The sequence below is a fragment of the Manis pentadactyla genome, chromosome 8 (assembly GCF_030020395.1).
Source record: "Manis pentadactyla isolate mManPen7 chromosome 8, mManPen7.hap1, whole genome shotgun sequence".
NCBI classification, from domain to species: domain Eukaryota; kingdom Metazoa; phylum Chordata; class Mammalia; order Pholidota; family Manidae; genus Manis; species Manis pentadactyla.
The window spans coordinates 7,776,600-7,798,385 of NC_080026.1; the positions used below are offsets into that span (position 1 = coordinate 7,776,600).

The window sequence follows — 21,786 nt, forward strand, 5'->3', positions numbered from 1 at the left end:
GGGGCCCGGCCCCGCCTGGGTCCCAGCCGCCGCTTCCCGGAGCTCTGCCCGGCCCCCCAGCAAACCGCGCCAGGTGACTGCTCGGAAACGCCAGCGGGGCCTGCGGAGCAGGAGGGGAGGAAGGGGCGGTGGGGGCTCTGGCTGCAGGACACACGCACACACACACGCACACACACACACGCACGCACATGCACACGCGCACACAAACACGCACACGCACACACACCCCGGGGGAGCCCTGGATGCGCGGGCGCCCCACCCCCCTGCGCCCCGCCAGCGCCCCGCGGGGATTCCGCAGCACCGCTGCCGCCGCGCCCCCCGGGAGAGACAGGGGCGGGGCGAGGAGGGGCGGGGGCGGGGCGAGGAGGGGCGGGGGCGGGGCGAGGAGGGGCGGGGGCGCGGCCCCGGCGGCCGGCGAGGGCGGGGCGGCCGCGGCCGGGGCGCGCCGGGAGCAGGGGCGCAGTCTCCGTGCGGGCCCTCGCCCTCGCCGCCCGGCCGCGCCTCTACGCCTCCGACCCCGCCGGCTCGTGCCCGCGGCCGCCACTGGCAGCGCCCGCCGAGCCCCAGGCGCCCCAGGAGCGAGAGCGAGGCGGCGGCGGCGACGACACCGGGGCGCGAGGCCGGGGGCGAGGAGGGGCCCCGGAGCCCGCGCCCTCCCGGGGCCGGATCCTGCGCGTGCCCCGGGTGGGCCTGGCCGGCGGGCAGGACCGCAGGTGAGTGCCCTCCCCTTGCTCGGCCGGCGCGGCGGGCAGGGGGCCGTCGTGTCGCCGGCTCGCCCGACCGCCACACCCACCTGCGCCCGTGTTCCCACCCGTCGGGCCGGGCCGCCCGCGGTCACCGCCGCCCGGAGAGGAGAGGGGGAGAGGGTGGGCGGCAGGTGCCCGCCGCTGGCGCTGCAGGCGCTGCAGGGGCAGCTCCAGCCGTGCCGCGACCAGGCGGCCCCTGCGCGGAGAGGGGCCGTGCGCGCCGGCCCGCAGGTTCCGCCAGCGCGGAAAGGCAGCTGTACCTGACGGTGCGCGATTATTTCCGTCTGCCGAGCTAGCAGAGCTGCCCGCTGGGTTTCGGTGCCAGGGGCTAGTCGTATTCTTGAGGAGCAGAAAGCATGTGTTAAATTTCCCAGCAGCAGAGGGGAGCGTGCAGATAACACCTGTGGGCACAGCGAGGCAGCGCCGCACCCCTTCCGAGCACCCAAACACGCGGGTCCACCACTCTGCTCAGTCCCGCTTCTCCGCGCGGTTTATTTTTTTCAAACGAATATGCATGTGATCGTGAAATTCCGGTGAGGTGCCAAATCAGTTAAACTTTTTATCGACTTCACTTGAAACTGTCATTGACTTTTAGAAAAGAAAGGAAAATGGTATTTTTCGTTATTTGTGTTAAAGACGGTGAAAAGATAAAAGTAAGATTACCAAACTAGAAACTGTAATGCCAATTTTTGTGATTATAGCAAACATTTTATAGTTTCAGTGTTTTTTTGTTTTTTGTTTTTTAAACAGTTGCAGCCTTTCTAGTAATTTATATCTCCTATGAAGCAAAGAGCAGTTTTGTGTGAAAGAAGCTTAGGGGTGTTTCTGAAGAGCTTGCTTCAATAAGATAATGACCAAGTCAACACAAGCTTTTAAAACAATGATGGATTTTCAATTTCTGTGTGTCAATATTGGGGATTTAAATTTTTTCAGAAACACAATGAATGTTCTTTTCTATTTCTCCTCCCCTGTGGGCAGGAAAACAGACATTGTTTTTTCTTCTTTCTTACTTTTGGTAATTTAAAAGATATTTTCATGATTTTGCTCTCACATCACATCTCACATCAGTGAAACCTGTTTCTATATCTGCAACCCAAGTATAATTATTAAATAGCCCATTTTATTGAAAAGTCTTCAAATTCTTATTCCATTACTTTTAAACATTTAAACTAAAATTCACTTTTAGAAACTGGTAAGTAGGATTTTTAAAGAAATTACTCGTGATTTGAAAGGTACTTTTATCTGATCCCTGTGTATGGAATTATTATTGTTAAAATGGCTTATTGCTAGACAAAATGCCAGACAAAATATGGCATTTGCTCTGTATCTTGGCAACTGACCATAGTTTCGCTCAAGATAAGCTTTTGTATTTTTTAGATGTTTAAAATGCCTGACTGTTGGAGGTTCCCTTTTAGAAGTGAACAATTGTGCAGTCATGGGACACAGTGAAAGAGGCTGGCTGTACGACATGCCATGATTCCTGTGGTGCAGGGCTTATAAAGGGTACCTGATGCTTCTACAGAAGAAAGATGAGTCAGGCCTGGCTCTCTGCCAGGAGCATCTTTGTGCCTCCAAGTGTCTCCGAGGACCCAGAGATAATAATGGGAGCCCTCTTGTGGCAGTGCTTCTGTGTTTTCGCTACCTGTTGCTGGGGTGAGTTCAGCAGCAAAGACAAAGTAAATTCAGAGGTGGTGTCAGTGGGATCCTCTTCACCTTACTCAGTAAGACAACCCACGCAAGGAAAAAGTGTTCTTTTTTTTTGGGCTTATGATTGCAGAGAAAAAGAGGAATAAATGCAGAAACACAGAACCTATCCACAACAAATCCCCTGCATTAGCACACAGCTCCCCCTGGTCTGGCTCTTCTCTACGACCCCACAGAACTCATTTCCTCTTCATTTGTGTGCTCCAGCAACACTGATCTTTCAGTACCTGGAACACATTGGGGGAGTTTTACTCCCTAAGGCATTTTTAAATAGTCCAGGCTTTCTGGGTGCCTGGATTGTTCCACTCTGAATGGCTAGCTCCTTTCTCAAGTTTTAAGTCATAGCTCAAAGGTCTTTTCCTCAGAGAGATCATTCTGGATCACTTTGTCTGTCCAGAGTAGGTCCATCTCTTAGTCTCTCTTTTGGTACCTTGTTCGTTTCCTTCATAACGCTTAGTACAGTGTGCAGGCAGCTTGTGGATTTGCATGTAGAATGCTCCAAAGAAACAGACCCAGTCTTTGTTGTTGACTCAGCTTCCAGAACAGTGCCTTGCATGAAGTAGTGGGGGGTTCTTAGATATTGATGTAAATAATAAAGTACAAAAGTAAGACTTATTTCACCACAGAGCACATAAAGCCAGTAAATTTATGTATTTTATGGTTCAATTCCTTTTTTATTTGTTGTGCATCTGGTATGTTTACACCCTGGCACTATGATTTTGAGGAGGCAGAATTAAAACATCCTGAGATGTATTCCCATCTCTCAGCAGTGTAGGCAATAATGTGTTTAAAGATAAGTAGATTATAATGCACTCTTAGGAATGCAGTGATCACAACTGGATTAAAATATATTTTAAAGAAAAATTGGAGTGCATAAACCAACATGACATTAGTGTAAGTGACTCCCAGTCTACAGTGATGACCTTATTGGGTTTAAATCTTTAAGTTTTTACCAAGAATTTGAGGTTCATTCAGTAATCACTACATCTAAAGTATTGTTTTGTAATAAGTACAGACACTTGGGTGAGCTGAGTCGATGGAAGTATGGTCAAATGAAGCTGAGCCTTAGATCTGGCACCCACATGAGGCAGGGTGGTTTTACTTCAGGCTCGGGGCAAATTGTCTCACAAATTCAAAGTGTTCACTAAGGGAAAGCTCAGAGAGACTTTGGGCTCGTCTGTGAACATGCCATCAGTACTGTTGGGGCGGAAGATGGAGTGCTTCAAAACGCGTGCTGGTTAATGATAGCACCGTATTTATGCTAGAATTCATGTGCGTGCGTGCGGACGCGCACACATACACATACACTTTATGTGGCAATGAGTTTCCCCATTATTTTTTTGAGACTGTACTTAAAAGTGTGAGATAAACAAGAAGTTCTGCTATCAATATTTTCAGTTAGTCGACCAGCTTTGATTCAGGACATTTCTTATGTAGCAAGTGACCAGCCACACTGCTGTTTTTTGTTTTGTTCTGTTCTGTGTTTTGGTAAAGAATTTGGCAATCATGTTTCTTCTTGAAGGACTAAACTAGTTCATGAATTGTCATGAGGGATTCTTTTGAATTGGTTACAACAGTGGTATATTGTGGTGGTTGTAATGTGTTGGAGTCAGTCTCTGTACTAAAAAGGAGATGGCTTTCCTTTTTATGTCACAGATTAGCTAATTTATTCTTACACAGAGGTATTTATTACAGCTTCCTTCTTCAAGGTCGTAATAAAATGGGTATAATAAGATTCTATACCAATACGTTTCATGTAAAGATTTATGGGGGCAGTCACAGAATGTGGGTAGACTACTTTTGTAAAATAAGAGCACAGTTTTGTTATCTTGCCCTCCTGCAAAATGAAATTTCTTCATTGAAGGTTTATGTACTCTTCCCTCTGTGTGGCTGGAAGGAAATGGCCTTAGGCAACAGGGAAAACCATCAGCTCTCGGCAGCCACAGGTAGAGTGAAGTTGGGTGGTGAGTAAACCGCCAGAGCACGATAAAGAGGGAAGGAGGAGGGAATGCCTTGAACACTGCCAGTGAACATAATCTGCCACAGATGGATTCAAATTGACATTGTATATGGAATTGAATTACTTGATGTCTTTTTAGCCTCACTGAGAAAGAGTTCTTTCTTCTTTTTCTCTTTAGAATAGCAACTGTATTTTAAGTGGAAACATGCTGTTACTGCCTCTTTATACAGGAAATGGAATACTTTTGGGTTTTTAAAGTGGGATAACAGTGAGCCCAAAATGCCATGTATTATTATTATTAAAATATACCATTCCTTTAATTTCATTTGGTGTTCATTTTATGGTTTCCTTTTGTTGTGTCAAGTGTTTGAGAGGCTGTGATTACTGATGACATGTTTTTTAAAAAAATGTCTCCTTGGATTTTTTACAAAGCTTTCTGAATCATTTAACAAAATACAATAAAGCTCTAATTGTACCTATGGTTGTTCACATGGAAATGTAGAGGGAATAAGTACATTGGCAACGTTGTTAACCTACCATCTCTGCCCTACAATGAATGCGCATTTGCCTTTCCTTTTTTCTCTTCTACACCTCATGTTCTGAACATGTGATATACACGCCACTAAGACAAATTTTGCTCCATTATTAGGTCACACTATTAATACAAATAATTGGAAAATTGAGCCTCTAAAGAAGAATTAATAAGATTAGACCGATGCACTAAAACCCAAGCATGAAAGCATTTCTGTAGAGGTTTTAATGAAATTTTCTGTGTCATATGCCAAAGTAGACATCCTTTGTCATCTGATTGCTTTTTAAGAATAGGGTGATTTCAGTAGAGTTAGTGTCTGCCAATGAGTTGCTCCTGAACTATGTAGCTTAGAATCTAATGTAATTATTTAAATATTGGTCCTCTTCTCAAGGGCCTATAATTTGGAAATTCAAAAAAGATGTGAATGTGATATTCAAATCTATACAGAAAAATAAAATGGGAATGTGAGAGAAATGTTATAGGAAAATGAAATGTCACCTTATATATTGATTGAAATTCAGCTAAACGATTACTCTTTCAAGTCCAATGGACAGCACTTCATTTAGGGTTTAGGGTAAGGTTAATTTATTGACTGTATGTATGTTTTGAATAGGACTAATGGAATATTTTATAGGTAAATTGTGCTTTCACTTTATTTCAATGATGATATAAAGTTAATATTCTATCAAAGAAAATATTATGGGACCAAACTTTATAGATGATCCTTTCATGGCATCAAATATTACAAAGTTTAAGTGATGATGTTTCTGCCCTTAACATAATACATGTTCTTGTTACCTTGACAAACTTGGCTTCTGGCAGTTCAGGTTGGGAGAAGGAAAGTGCCATCCACAGGGGTCAGCTGGGAACAAGGTTCTTACGCTCCTGTGAGATCAGCTGGTACACCTTCAGGAATGAATGTTGGTGGAGTGGTTATGCAGTGAGGCTCTTTTGGAAATTCATATTGCATCCCTACTTTATTTCAGAATCTTTGTAAAATATTTTTATAAAGGGGTAAAAGCACAGTGGAATAAATTTGTATTCAGATTAGAGTAGTGAAAAAGTGTTTTTCTGGCTCTTTCTCAACATGTGGTCTTAGTCAAATAATTTAACTTCTCAAAGCCAACTTCATTGCTTGTAAAGCTGGCAGTGTCTCCTTCTAATAGTTTCTGTATAAATGAAGTTGACACAGATACAGTCAAAAACGCCATTTTAGTGTCTCATACATGATAAGGAGGTATTCGCTAGTGGTAACTATTACAATAAAAATATATTCTGATTGTATTTTGAATACAAGCAGTACAGCATCTAAAGTTCACTGTTGATTTTTAATCCTATTTCATCAAATGCGAATGATTCAGTTTCCTCTATTCTTAAGGATATTTATAGTTAATACTCTGATGCAGGACCATTCCATTTTGAAATCTTTATAACCCTCTGTCGATAAAGTTGTTAGTTACAGACTATTACAAGTAGTTTATGTGAAGTATCTAAAAATCTAGTAGGAAAACACGGGAGAGGTGTTTACAAATCAAGAATTTGTTAATTCTCCAATTATATTTTCTTGATGTTTTTGATCCTGATCTACCAGAATTCCTCATTAATGGAGAGCAGTTCAGTAGAGGTAACCAGCCAGATGTCCCATTAGTGTGCCTTCCAAGTAATGTCTACTTAAATGGGACGTTTTTAAAAACAGCTTATCATAAAAATTCTCACTTATGTATGAGAGCAATCATCAGGAATATAACTCTGAATTCTAAAATCAGCGAATAAGATGTCCGAGCCTGAGGGAAACGTTTGCCAATATGTCCATTCACTTACTTTATTTCATTGGTGATACATTTAAAAAAATCAGAATCTTGTAAAGCAAATCATCAGTATAAGGGTTATAATTGAATCATTTTTATGTATTTTTTTTTTTAGCAATCCACAATTCTTACTCAGTTACAAACAAAAATCATAATAGATTATGGGTTGCCTGAGGTGGGTCAGGGCAGTATCATGTAGACAGAAAATGAATATATAAGAGGTATACTGCCATAAGGGAAAATATAGACAGTACCACTTACATCTTGTCGATTATACTTATAACAACATTAATTTAACAGCCTCAAATACAGAGGTCTCAGCTTGCCCAGTAGTACCTTAAGGAATCTGTAAATGCTCCTTCTAAATCCTTACAACGGCCCTTTGTCATGAGACCACTAAGTCTCAGAAGCTACTGGACCTTCCCAAAGACTCACATTGGTGGCTAAACCTGAATAGCACACATATTCTTTTGAAAGGAAAGAAGGTCTTATTTATTCCAAGAATGTGCTTGTACATATTCCACACAGATATACCCTGTGGTTATATTACCCAGGATTCCACAAAAGCCTTTTAACCCATAATGGAACTGAAATAATCTACCTTTGCAATTAAACACATAGCAAACTGTAATTACAATACTAGAGAACAAGAAACAGAAAGATTGAAGGTTGTTTAAATGTTCATCTTGAATACTGATTCTTGGGGAGTGCATCTGTGTCAAACTGAAATTGAGATTTAGTTGGAAGTTGGAAGACATGCCATCGTGAAATGTATCTATACATTTAAAGTATTATTGAGGTTGTTTTAGAGGTTGAGGGACTTTGTTTCCTGGTCTAGGGGTGTCCTTGTGCTCCTGTGGCTTGATTTGGCCATGGTTAGAATATATGGTTTGTTTTATTACGAAGGAGCCAAGACACGAAAAGGGACTTGCCCAAGATAGACAAGAGGCGTAGTGTCATTAAAAGGGATATGTGTATGAAGTGTCTAGGGTGACGTTCATTCAGCTGTGAGTGATGGAGTGAAGAAACGGAATGGAATTGCACATAGGAGATTCCAGGTATTAGAAGATGAAGTAGAGAGAGCAAAGCAACCTTGTGCAGGGTAAGGCAAGAAGACAGTGCTCACCTAAAGTTCTCATATCCTAGAAATTAAAATAAAGTCATTCTTATTTAGAGGAGTACAGTACTTTTAATACCACAAATTGATATGCTCAAATGTTACCAAGTCATAGTATTTACTATCACAAAGAGTAAAGATCTGTGTCCATTAAAGTGTTTCTTTAACATCAATGATTCAAGGTATTTACTCTCCAGGATTTTAAAACATTTTGGAAAATTTATTTTACATTATTCTTAAAATAATTTTCTAACGCCAATGATTATCTTTTAATATCTATTGCTTACTTAAATTCTGTACTTTGGGATGAAAAACCACGGGAAATTGGTCCCCTGGGTTCTGTGATGCGTCAGTCTGTTCTAACGATTGTGAATTGTCCAGTAGACTGTTAAGGTTTTAAGGGTGGACACCACAGTTTGCTCATATTGGCCTCCCTGTGTGATTGGTACCTTACATGTACTCATTCTTAATGCGTGTTTGCTGAATAATCACATTATTGCACAACCTTGTGCTCAACTTGTATTAAAAATAGCTAATTTTTGCTAAAACTGACTCTCTAAGAATATAGGAGGAATAAGTTAACAAGGATTTAGTAATACAGGCTTCTCAAACCTAGCTTTTAATATTACTAGGTCCTGATGAAACAGTCTTCTCTCTGATCTCTTACAAAAAATGTTAGATCTAGAATTTCCAGCTGATTTACTGTGAGCTGGTGGTCAATCACTGAAGCCCTGTCTTGTTGGCCTTTAAATTGTGTAGGTCAGGATTTGCCATCCAAGTTGGTATCTGTGCTGTTTGAGGTTTCTGGGGAGGAGAAGCAGGCAGAGATCCCAAGGTGGCACGAAAGGGGTGCTCAGTTGCTCCATGTCAGCTCCTAGACCTCTCAGCGCCACTGTTCTCAGCAATCATATGTACTCTGAAACTTAACAGCAATTCCTTCCTACCTCCCCTCTCTTCCTTTATTTACTCCCATCCTTCAGCAAGTATTCGTTAAGTCTCTCCTGAGGCACTGTTGGAGATAACAGCAGTGAACAAAGTATGGTTTCATGCTAGTTTTGAGACAGGTACTGAGTAAGTAAATATTCACCACTACCTGTCTTTGTATTACAGGCAGTGAAGAAACACAGCACGGAAGAGGGAATTGAGGGAAGGAGACATTGTTTAATGAGGGAGGTTCGGAAGCCTTTTAGAGGTAATACCTGAACAGAGACCTGAGGAGGTGAGGAAGTAAGAGGGGTAGCTAACTGGTAGGAACATCTGTCCGTCACAATGAGCAGCTGTTGCGACACCCCGAAGGCGTATTTGTTGTGTTTTTGGAACTGCAAGGAGGTCAGTGTGGCTGAAGCGCAGAGAGCAAGGTAGAAAGCAGAAAAAGATAAAGGCCTTTTCTTAATTTGGAAAAGATTACCACGTCTGCCTAGAGGTCTGCATGATGAGCCGAAGCTACAGTGACTGGTGTGGGACAAACTTTGCAAAGGGAGGAAGAGTGCTTTTCTTTTTTTAAAAAGTGGATCCCATTCTGGACATGGGCACCACACAGTACAAATAAATGTTTAAGAAACTCCTAATTTCCCAAAACTATCTTATTGTCACGTTTTTGTGTGATTTGTATGTAAATGTTTTATATTCTCTTCCCATCTGCAATGGATTAGCTTCTTGGAAGCCCTTAGTACCATTTGAGGGAAGAAAGGTTAATAGGACAGAGGTTAGAATCGAAAGTATCTGTAAATGTTTAAACTTTGGAAACTAAAACATGGTGAGAATACAACAATATTTTGCACATTTTGATTGATTTTTATATCTAACGTCCGACTATTTCTCATGAAATAGCAATACTGCATAGCTGTGATGGAGTACTGCCCAGCCAAATAGATGCCAAGAAAGAACACTTGTTTCCCGTCAAAGCTGATGCGCTGCTTGCTAACTGCTATGATTTTGGTTTCCTACCTGAGTCTCCCTTCCAAAAAAAGTTTTCAGGAACTTTTTGTGAATCAAAAAAAATATATATATATATATATATTTATTTTTTTGTTGGTAAAATATATATAAATAAGATTTATTACTTAACCTTATTAAATATACAATTCAAGGGCATTAAGTACATTCACATTTTTGTGCAACCATCACCACTGTCCAACCCCAGAACTTTTTTATCATTCCTTACTGAAACTCTGGACTCATTAAATAACAACTCCTCACTGCCCCCTCAGGGCCCTGATAACCCCTATTCTACTTTGTTTCTCTAAGAATTTGACTTCTCTAGGTACCTTATATAAGTGGAATCATACAATATTTTTACTTTTGTGTGTGGCTTATTTCACCAAGCATAATATTTTTAAAGTTCATAACTGTTGTACCATGTATCAGAATTCACTTCCTTTTTAGGGCTGTATAATATTTCATTGTATGTCTGTACTGTACTTTGTATATCTATTCATCAGATTTTAGATCTTTGGGTTCTTTCTACCTTTTGGTTACTAGGAATAATGCTGCAGTGAACATTGATATACAAATATCTGATTGAATCCCACTTTTGATTCTTTTGAGCATATAACCCACAAGGAGAATTGCTGGATCATAGGATAATTCTGTTTAATTTTTTGAAGAACTACCATAGTCTTTCCCACAGAAGCTGCACTATTTTACATTACCACCAGCAATGCACAAATATTCTAATTTCTCCACAGCCTCACTAACATTTACTTTCTCTCTCTTTTTTTAAAATAATAGCCCTCTTTTTCCTTTTCTTTTTTAATAATAGCCCTCGTTGGATGTGATGTGGTATCTCATTGTGGCTTTGATTTACATTTCCCTAATGATTAGTGAACTCGAGTATCTTTTCATGTGCATACTGACTATTTGTATATCTCCTTTGAAGACATGTCTCTTCAAATCCTTTACCTGTTTTTAAATAGGGTTATTTTTGTCCTTCATATATTGTAGATATTAATTCTTTATCAGATATACATATATCTCATGTGTATATATATATATATTGTCCATTCTCTGGGTTGCCTTTTCACTTTCTGATAGTGTTCTTTGATAAATAAAAGCTTTTACTTTTGATGAAATCCAATTTATCTATTTTTCTTCTTTTTTTTTTTTGTGGCCACATGCAAGAAACCATTGCCAAATCCAGTATCCTAAAGGACATGTTTCCTTATTATAGTTTTACCTCTTACGTTTCAGTCTGTGATCCATTGGTGATTATTTTTTTCATTTCCTGTAGACATTATAGAGTCTAAGAGTCTCCAATTTCCCTTTACCCACTGCTCCTAGAGGTCTGGATTTTAGTTCAAACATTCCTTACTCTGAATATTTACCTTGCCTTTCAATAACCCCATCACATTTTTTTTTCTTATATGGTAGGATTAAAAAATTCTTAAATTGTTGGAAGAGTATGCTAGTAAGTTAAGGAGATTCCTGATGTGGGAAGAATATTATATATTTATATTCTCCTACTCTGATTGAGTTCATTTATCCTTTTGACCAACCGTATTACTGAAAAGTCTTTGAGTTTGATCACTTCCTATGTAGTATAGGGATTCTGATCCTTTGCTAACAAGTTAACAGATTCAGAAACTATTTATATTTTGTTCCTACATATTAGATGATTTAATTAAGTAGAGTTGCTACAGTTATAATCCTCTCCCACCTCAACACAATGTTTTACACAAAGTGTGTATTCGGTAATACTTTAGTAAATAAATGGATATATGAATGAAAAAGGAAGACTCGTTTCCTTAAGTGTTTAGTAAATCAGTGACTTCTATTTAGATCTTAGATGCATTTTAATAAAACAAGTTAAAGATCTGCTTTCCCTTTTCTCTTAATTCTTAGTGAAGACACTAATTTTTCAATTTTGTTAGAAATCTTTTTAGAAGAGTTTGTTACGGAGAACTGAAACTTGAAGGTTGGAGTGGGCACCACAGAGTTCTTGTTCCATCAGACAGTCCTCGTGGAGGTGAAGTTCACAGGCAGCATCTCTTCCTCTAGGGCAGCTACCAGCACATGAAAACTGGTGACTATTTGTAGCAACTCAAGTTTCTACTGAGTACTGTTCATATTGTCATGAAAATATGACCTGTGAACTTTTTTTGGTTTATAAACAGTTCAGCTCATTAATTAGAACAATAGCTAAAAGACATACAGCCTGCAAATAAAAGTTAAGCCCTTTTGCCTTTGAATTTTTGTGCCCTTTTTGCCTGAGCATGCACCGTATCTCAGAATCCAAGTCTTCTAGTCAGGTATCTACTGCAATATACTTTGAAGAAGGATAGGAATCATTTTCTCCCCATTTACTTGTTGCTCTGTGACCACTCTCTAACCTGGAATTGTCTCCACTCTTCTAAGCCTGGTTTACATCCATTATGAGATTCTGAGAATCTTGTCTCAAAATGGCAGAAAGTAAGAAATATTACCATACATTTAAAATTCACCCCTTTTTGAAAATGGCCATATCCTTGATCTTCTCAGTAATTTAAAAATGCCAACCTCAAAAGAGAATAGATTTTTAGCAATATTATATGGGTTTCATCATATTCTCAGATTAAGTCAGGGCTACTAAATACCTTGCCGTGAAGTATAGCCTCTAGGTCCAAGGGCTCGTAGAGACGTATGAAATACAGGACTTTCCCTGTTGATTTCTAGTTTGCCAAAGGCTTGTTTATAGGTTCATGTGATTGATTCTGGAGAACTTTACCATCCCTAGATGAATTTTCACTCAGTATGTTATTTCTTAAGAACCATAAAACTTCCTTCCCCTGTCGATATACATTCTAGAAGAATGTCTACAACAAATATCTTTTACGTAGATGACTACTTTTCTTGATAACATCCACAAATAGTCCAAAGAAGCCCTTGGCATGCATGGAACTTACCTCACTTATTCTGCTACTGCTAGGAGTATTTCATCAACAGCTGCCACTCTGATGGGATTTTACTTTCTGGAACAAATATCTGGCCTTTTCTTGCTTTAGTTTTAAGTTCTGGAGCCTCCACTACTAATGAGGAAAAATACTGTGACCAGTGCTAGAACATTTTTCCTTTTTGGTTTTTAAGTTACGTTTCTTTGTCTCTTTCTGGCTATTGCTTTGGCTTAGCATTTCTAACCTACGGCAGTATCTTGCTCAGTCCTAAGGAATCATTCCTGTTGTCATATGTTTAATCTTTTATGCACTTGCCACATTCCTTATTTCCACATACTTTCAATTATTTTATTATTTCTGCTTTGGTTTCCATCAAACTTGAGTTCCTTTGTTTATTAAATACTTCAACACTCTCAGGATGTTTGCATTTAACATGCCTGATGGATTTAGTCATTTTCATCACCACTTAGGAACAGTGCCCACATTCTGCATAGACTACATGGTCTCATGAGCCTTAGGTTGGCAGGGACTAAATTCCTTTGTGACACATATCACTATCTGTTGGTAGGAAGCCGTGTAGTTTTGGTTTTGCAATGGCCATAGCTCTGTCCCAAACTTTAAAATATCCTAAATTAATAGATACTTAGCAAGAAAAAGTTCTGTATGTGCAGTACAACACTTAATCTATTATGAAGTCACCAAATGTATTCTTTCTTTAGAACATCAGATATGCAAAGTCAGTTTATAAGAAAAGTTATGACAAAAATCATTAATAGTAATGGTTAGAATTTTTTGTACATTTAAAGTGAACTAGAAAATGTGCTGATTAGAATGCAGTGTCTCATTTTTTTCCTCCTTAAAATGACCTTCTAGGGTAATCATTTTCAGCCCTGTTCTGTGATCATTTCAAGCTTTAGAGAAGTTAGTAAGGTGCCTGTGGACACAAGCTAGTAAGCGGTAGAGAGAGCATTTGAACCTGGGTTCTGTCTGTGGAGTCACAAACTCAACTACTCTGCTTTGCTGTCTTCTGATTTGACTGCAGACCTAGGTTTTAGATTAAAGCCATAAGCATGTTAGGAAAATTAAACACAATGTAAGTGACAAATACTCTCCATTTTAGATTTAATGAGGTTTTGCTATTATTGAATAACCTATGATTTATCATTTTTAAATTGCAGTATAGAGGGAAAAATGATAATAATATCACTATTTATTTAGCTGATGCACTGTGGTAGGCATGGAAACTCTTTCTCTTCTACCTAATAACCATGCAAAGGACATATTTTCTCTGCTTTTTATGAGGAATTTACATAATGCCACAGAGCTACTTACATGTTACAATCAGGGAATTGAGACAAGTCTGCCTGGCACCAAAGCTATTAAGTGTTTCATCCTAAACCATACAGATGTTTTGGGGGAGAGGGATACATGCATATTCAAAGAATGGAAATGCACTCTCTCTAGAAGACTTTCAAAAAAGGTGTAGGGCCTGTTCAACAGCCATACTTTAGTGACAGCCAAGGTTTTCTAGGTCTGTGCTGATTTGTGCTCTTCATAAAGAATTAGTTCTGACTCATAGAGGTGATGTAATGTGAGCTAAGAAATATTTTCTGTATTTCCTTCATGCATCACGTATAGATGGGACCACATGAATTTTTCTATTAAAAAGTCCAGATACATCAGCAATCATTGACAATAATCTTATTTTTCCCCCAAGTAATACACTTCTTAAGGTTATAAACTTTAATTTCTTATACATTTGAGGAATACTATACTTTGTAAGCTCATGTATAGAGACAACTTCTAAAAGTACAATATAAATAATCATTACAGGGTGTTATGAATGACCCAAATCACAATATTTTAATAATTTCCTCCTCAAAGAGTCTAGAAATAAAGCCCTAACTATCCATCTGCTTCTGTTAATATAAAATTACCACATACACACCTTAAGTTTTTTTGCATATCAATTGTTCAAATACTAGAAAATACTGTAAAGATATAGTGCCAAGAAAATATAATGTGCAGTAATAGATATATTTACATATGAGAATTATAAAGATGGCATGTTTGAGTGATTTTGAGATGTGGAATACTGAACAACTCTACTTAAGTGATTAGACTAGGGTTTGTTGTCCCAAATGATGCACCACTGAGAAATAATAATCATTTTAAGAATTTGTTAATATGATTATCATGGTGCTGAATATGAAGAATGCAATGGTAAGATTTCAGAAGTTAGTAAAATGATTAATCACTTAATTAAAATGATTGCTTATGTATTTATTGATTATTTAACTTACAGATGACATACTTACCATTAGAGACTTTAAAGTGGGTAGACAGCTCAATGCATTTTTCTTATAATGGTGTACTTTTGTCTAAAATGGTGTATATATGTCTAAAAGAAGGTATTGAAAAGAACTTACAGCATATACAGATGGCGATCTTTTTAAGCTAACATAATTTAAGTTATGTAAATATATCTATGTATATGTAAAAACATACATTTATTGCAATCCCAATGAAAATAAAAATAGGATTTCCATTCTTTGAAATTAGTAACCTAAGTCGAGTTAGCTAGAACAATATACAGAAGAAAGATTAATATGACAGTCCTAATCCCATTAGATATTAAATCATTTTATTAGAGTATTAAAATGGATGGTATTAGTACAATACATAGTACAGTGTAAAAAAATACAATGTCCAGAAATAGATAATTATATGTGAGAATTATAAAGAGGCATCTCAAAAAGGTGGGAGGAAATAATATTTAGTAGGTATCATAGAGACAACTGGACAGCCATGTAGATAAAGATAAGTTCAGATTGCTACCTCACAACTTCATCCAAAATACTTTTCATATGAATCAGATATTTAAAATATAAGATATAAAACTTAAGGAAGAAAGAACGTTACTAGAAGAAACCATGTAGAACTTTTTGAAAATCTTATATATAACTTTTTTTTTTTTCCCTAAGGTAACATAAACACAGCAGCCATTAGAGAAAGGATTGTGAATTCAATTTAATAAAAAGGTAAATGGTTTGAAGGGAAAGAAATCACTATAAAAGAAAGTAAAAACAGCAAACAGATAAAAATATTTGCATCTTATATGATAGAAAGGGGCTAATTTCATAAGTATATTAAGAGTTCCTAAATTGATAACAGACCAATAGCCCATTATAGAAATAGACAAAAGGCTATGTACAAAGAGTTCACCGAAAAGGAAGCACAAATGGTTTCTAATGAAAAGTTCCCTCAACTTACTCAGAAGAGAAAATGAGAACTAAAACAATTTGAAGTTATTTCCCACTTAAAGTGGCAAAAACGAAAAAAAATTTATGAAACTCTGTGTTGAAGGTGTGTGGGGGGTATGAATTAGCAGAAACCGTGGAAAGTAATTTGGCAATGTTATTCTTTCCAAATTAAAAACGCAGATACGAATATGACCCATCAGTTCCATTCTCAGACACTTGTCTGTCAAATATAATTCCATGTTCTGAAGCTCTGTCTGAGTCATCACACCTTTGGGATGCAGGGCAGAATGGCTAAATGATTTTGGCACTTCTGTGCAATAGGAATTTATGAAGCTGTTGTAAAGAGGTGGTGTCTCTATACATACTAATATGGAAATATTTCCAGGTTATATTTTAAAATGCAAAATGTAAAGCAGTATGTATGTAGTGTATTATTTGTGTGAAAAGATAAGTTAATAGGTGTATGTGTTTATAAGAACATGTAGATGGATACACAAGGTATTGCTGCAAGTGGTTCCTTCTAGAGTAATAATCTGAGTAGCAGGAAACAAGGGCGAGAGGAAGCATTACTTTTCATTGGACACATTTTTGAGTTTTGTGGCTATATTTATTCTTCAAATACAAATAAAAGAATGCTACTTAGGGAAAAAAATGAGTGTCGTAAACTTGTGGTTTTGGCCCAGTTATTCAGCTTACAAGTGTTCCGTTCTTGGAGTTACTAACTGCTTAGAAGTTTAGGATAACAATCGAATAATAGGTTCTCAAAAATATGTTCAGACTGAATTTGAATGAATGAATGAATCATGCATGTAAAAGTGTTTCACAAACCATAACATGTTTACAAATATATATTATTATTCACCTTATTTAGAATAGTCTTCTGAATTAACAAAATTTCACTATGCAAAATTCCAAATGCAAAAAAGCTTAAAGAGAAGATGTGAAGAGGTACATGATCCAAACACTGAGAAATGAGAAGAGGCAAAGGTAGAGGCAAAACCATTCACCTGGATGGTTTCATCTGAGGTAAACAAGCAACATCTCTTAGCCTCATACAAGATTCCAGGGACTGTGTGACTATCTCATTCCTAGGCCTGTGCTTCCCAGAAATATATCTTGAAAATGTACTTGAGCTCTGCTCTCACACTTGGAAAAATTATATGTGCACAAAAAGTGTGAATATTTTAATTATAAAATACCTGTATGGTTGGTTCATTTGAATAGTAATGATATGTTTTTGTTTTCAGTAATCAGCTTTCCCAAATACAAAACTTTGCAAATGACAAACCAGCAAAAAATAAATAGAAACTTGTGAAAAGGGATCAGTATCCTTAGCATATAAAGACTCCTTAACAAAGAAGGAAATGATAAATACCCTAATAGGAAAAGGACCAAGAGAATAAACAGGTTTATCAAAGAAGAAACAAAAGTTCCATGGAATGCACATTTTAAAAGAAAATATTTCTATCAAACTTCCATCATATTTTCTATCAAATAAGTTCCTATCATATTTCTATCAATATTTTAAAATGTATTATACTTAATGCTGTTTGGGTATAGAAAAAATATATGCCTATATAAAAAATATATGCTGGCAGGAACATGAATTTTTACAGCCTTTCTGGAAAGTGTATATGTATATAAAAAGACAAATACCTCAAAATATCAGTAATTTTCTCTCAATAGATTGACTTTATTTTAATCTTTATGTTTTTCAATATTTTTCAAATTTTCTGTCATGAAACTTTGCCATGATTATATTCAGGCCATATTAGTTATATGCTCAAATTTCTGCAAAGTGTTGTGCTGTGGATTTAATGATCATAAAATGTTTTCTATATAACTTGACCATGCTATTTACTTATGAATTTTAAATAAACTGCATTGTTTGAATGCAAAATTTAAGTTGGAACTGCTTAACAACCTAGTATTGTATCCGTGCCTAAGTTTCTAAAACAAGTTGTCAACTGTGTTAGAGATTCAGACATTTGGTGATTTGTCCTTATCAAATATGTGTTTCAAATAAGGTTATTTGCAATTTTGGGGTTCTTAAGTACTGGTGAAAATGGAAGAACTCTCCTAATGGATTTTTAACTTCTGCTATGACTAGTGTAATTCAAACTTAGAGAATTTTAAAGTTTAATTAAGTGATGTCTGCCATATCGGTCTCTCCTCTCATCCATCTAATCAGATTTTTAACTTTACTATTAATGGCTTTGATTAAACCTAAGCAGAGAGTAGTTTTTACATTGGTGTTATTAAAATGAGAAGCAGAGAATAATAGCAATTCTCTATTTCTTGCACATGTCAGGCTACATATAAGGTTAGGAATTGTTTTATTTCTGAATTTGTTTTAATTTCTTAGATGAGAAAAAAAATGAGAGTACCATTTAAAAAAATGTTTCTGATGTAAAGTCAATGATAGTTATTGTTATTATAAATATTTGAAGATGCTCTCAAACTATTGAAAAGTTTGAAGTAATTTTGGTAAGTAATAATTAAAGCTTTTTTATAAATCAGTGTGATATGTATGTTGTCTTAAGGACAAGATGCTTATTTCTTCAAGTGTGTGGGTAAGAAGTCCTTCACCAAGCATTTAATGAGTTTCTGTGACGTCCAGATGTCGTGCTATCATGCTATCACCAGTGTTGTTGATAAAAGATACCTGACAAGTTTCCTATCTAAGGAGCTTAGAGTCTGGTTGAAGACAGGCCTGGCAACTGATACAAGAAATTAGGCATTATTGTAGTTATGATAAAACCTTCATTAGGGGGCAGTTAGGAGACCAAAATGGACAGGAGAAAGAAGAGAAACTGGTGAAGACTTGAATTTATATTTGAGAGAAGAAAGATAGGAAATGAAGACAGATTTCTTCATAGAAAAGGGTTTGAGCTGCATATTAAAAGATTAAGTCATCAGGTTATCAGGATGATTGAAACTGTTTGAAAAGAGGGGGCATCATGAGAAGGCAGGGTTCATAAAATAATCTGGCTGCTGTTTGGTGAAAGGACATAGACTACAGAGTGGTGTAGCTGGAATGTAGAATGCAGTTAAGGGCAGAAAAGAGGCTGTGCCAGACCACAGACGTGACAGGTTATGCTGTAGGCGGTGGTCAGCCATAGAGTTTGTTTTTTGTTTTTTAGGCAGGGGAAGTTCATCAAGTTTCCCTTTGTAAAGATAGGACCTGTTGTGTGTTGAATGAATATATAATTGATCCAGACTTCCTCGGTACTACACAACTAAATGTTTTCAAGCATTGCTTGTAGTACAATTCTTTTTTTCAAAAGATCTTGTGATGTTTCCATTTTAAAAAACATAAAATGGAAAGATAGAGTCTCTAAAAGTTTTAAATCTTGGTTTTGAGAAAACAAATTCATTGTTCTAACAACCTCCAATACTCCTAAACCAAAAGCCAGTAATGTAGCCCATTTCACTTGCACGGAAATGACACCCAATTTTCAATTGATGGAGGCAAAAGAATGGAACAGCACAGAAATCTGGAGACCACCCCCCCCCTCAGGTGGAAAACTCAGATTCCTAAAATAGGCCCCACTGGGAATGTCTTCCCTTTTTTTAAGTTTGATTCATATGAAAGTCTCAATATCTTCATATAATTGTGGGGGCAGAGCATCTTGATCAGAATGTAGGAGACTATCTTACAATGTTACTTTAACTACAGAGAAAAATGAACAAATTTCAAATGATATTTTTAATGAATTCATTAAGGTTCTAATGGAGATGCATTTAAAATAAAAGCAACAAGTATTTTTCTGGTTAATGATTAATCTTATGTGACTGAGGACTGCTTTCCTGAATATCCCTGTATCTCAGTATAGGATGTGAAGTCCTTGATAGTGCATCGTTCTTAGTTTCAGTCTGCTTTGTTCTGCTCTTACAGTAGGTTGTTCTCATAATCTACCACCATCATCAATTTGCCATGGTATTTCATTTTTTGAACTTTACTTGTTTATATCATATTTTGTTTTATTTCTTGCCTCATAGCAAAGAAATGCATGTGTCAACCATGTAAATATTTGTTGCATAGAACAGTCTTTAAAAGCACATCATTAAATCAGCATGGATTTATCTATTTTAAATATTCTGCTAAGCTGTGTTAGTAGGGCTGTGTAAAACTGATACTCTGTTAAATTACGAAAGGAAGAGAATTTACCAGTATTCCAAATTAGCAGTTTATCTCCCATCTTGTAGGTGTAAGATTTTTAGCCATATGAAGTATAGTCTCAGTGTTGTACGTATTCCTTAAGAACTCGTTGAGTAAGGAAGACAGAGGAAAAGGGTATTTCTGATAAAGTCTAGCCCTTTTATTTGTGTGTGTGTGTGTGTGTGTATAAACTGTTGTCTCAGAACAGTGAAAAACATATCACACTGTACTGGAATAGAAAAGGCCTATTTCAGTGTCATTGTATTATTTTGTGTATAAACATATTCTTAGGTGGTACCAGGTATGCTGATCATGTGCTTCATAGTAATTATTTAAAACTCCAGAATGAGATTGTTACTATTCTAATCAGGAATGATAAGGCATTTTGAAAAAAATATAAAAGATCTATTCTCTGGTAGTTAAAGTACTTGGCTCAAAAGGTTTGGACTTCGTGAATCCACAGGGTGTTTCTACCCAACCCCCAAGCCTAATGACTCGGGTGATCTTGTATTCGCTTGTCCATAGTGAAGACAGATGAATCAGCCAGGGAATTCACCACTAGCTCTGTCTCTCTGAAACCACAAAGTCAGGAAATGTAATCAGAGTGCTGAGCTGAACCAGACCAAGAGCTTTCCTAATGGGTAACTGTGGCTTGATAAATCACATCCATTAGGTAAAGTGATTAAATATACATCAGTCCTTTGGCAAGGGAGCCATAAGGACACTGCAGCAGAATATGTGGCCGTCTTCCCTGCTTGCTGGAAACAGAGGCATGTCTTTACCTTTGACATGTATCATCTCGAAATTCCTCAGCTCAGTCACAGGAAGACATTATTTGGTGAAGAGATTTGTGCAGTTCATGATTTTTTGGCAACTAGAAAGTAATTGTGCAATAATAAAACATTTTAAAGGAAATGTTTCTAATTTGCTCATCCCCCCCCCACTATTTTTGTTTTATATTGATGTTCTTTATGTTTTAGGAATTTCATACTTAAAGTAATTTTTAAAAAATTCTTCCAGTGGAAGCCTTTGTGTCACCAAATTAGATTTTTTCACTTAGATATAGATATCTTAAAAGTCTAATTAGAAAAAACTTGTGTGTGTGTGTGTGTGTGTGTGCATGAGTTTCTCTTAGCTTTCCAAATAAGCTTTTTAAAAAAATTAACATTGAAGAAAAATCATTCATAAGGAAATGCCACCATCAAATAGCATTAACCTTGACTATAGTTCCAGAAATTCCTGTTTCTCAGTCTTAGTCATAACCATCTTTTGATTAATAATATGATGCTCATCATATATTAATATAATTGCTACTCACCCATCTGAGGTAATACTTACGTTTGGAATGTTCTTTCTAGGCTATAGTAACCGTTCACATTTCCTTGGTGACCTTCAGCAGGCAACTGTAAGATGACTGACAGACGATGTATTTACAGTATAAAATCATAGATAACTAAGTCGAAAATGTCTTCAAAAATTATAGTCTACCTCCTTATTTTATAGAAAGCCTCTGAGGGCTCAGTTTGGCATGTCTAGAATAATAGGAGGCATAGTTAAAGAAATTATTGAAAGTAATTGTCATTTTAAAATTTTCACTAGTGAATTGCTGAGCACACCTCTAATCAC

The 21,786-nt window shown here is 37.3% G+C and overlaps 1 protein-coding gene across 1 annotated transcript in view; it reads left to right on the forward strand.

Moving 5' to 3' along the window:
* The first annotated feature begins 455 nt into the window (after positions 1-455).
* SCN9A (sodium voltage-gated channel alpha subunit 9) overlaps positions 456-21,786 on the forward strand; it is a 148,534-nt gene continuing 127,203 nt past the window's right edge. Inside the window, exon 1 of the mRNA XM_036884378.2 lies at positions 456-713. The gene's annotated coding sequence lies outside the window, so the exon portion shown is untranslated. The remainder of the gene's footprint in view (positions 714-21,786) is intronic.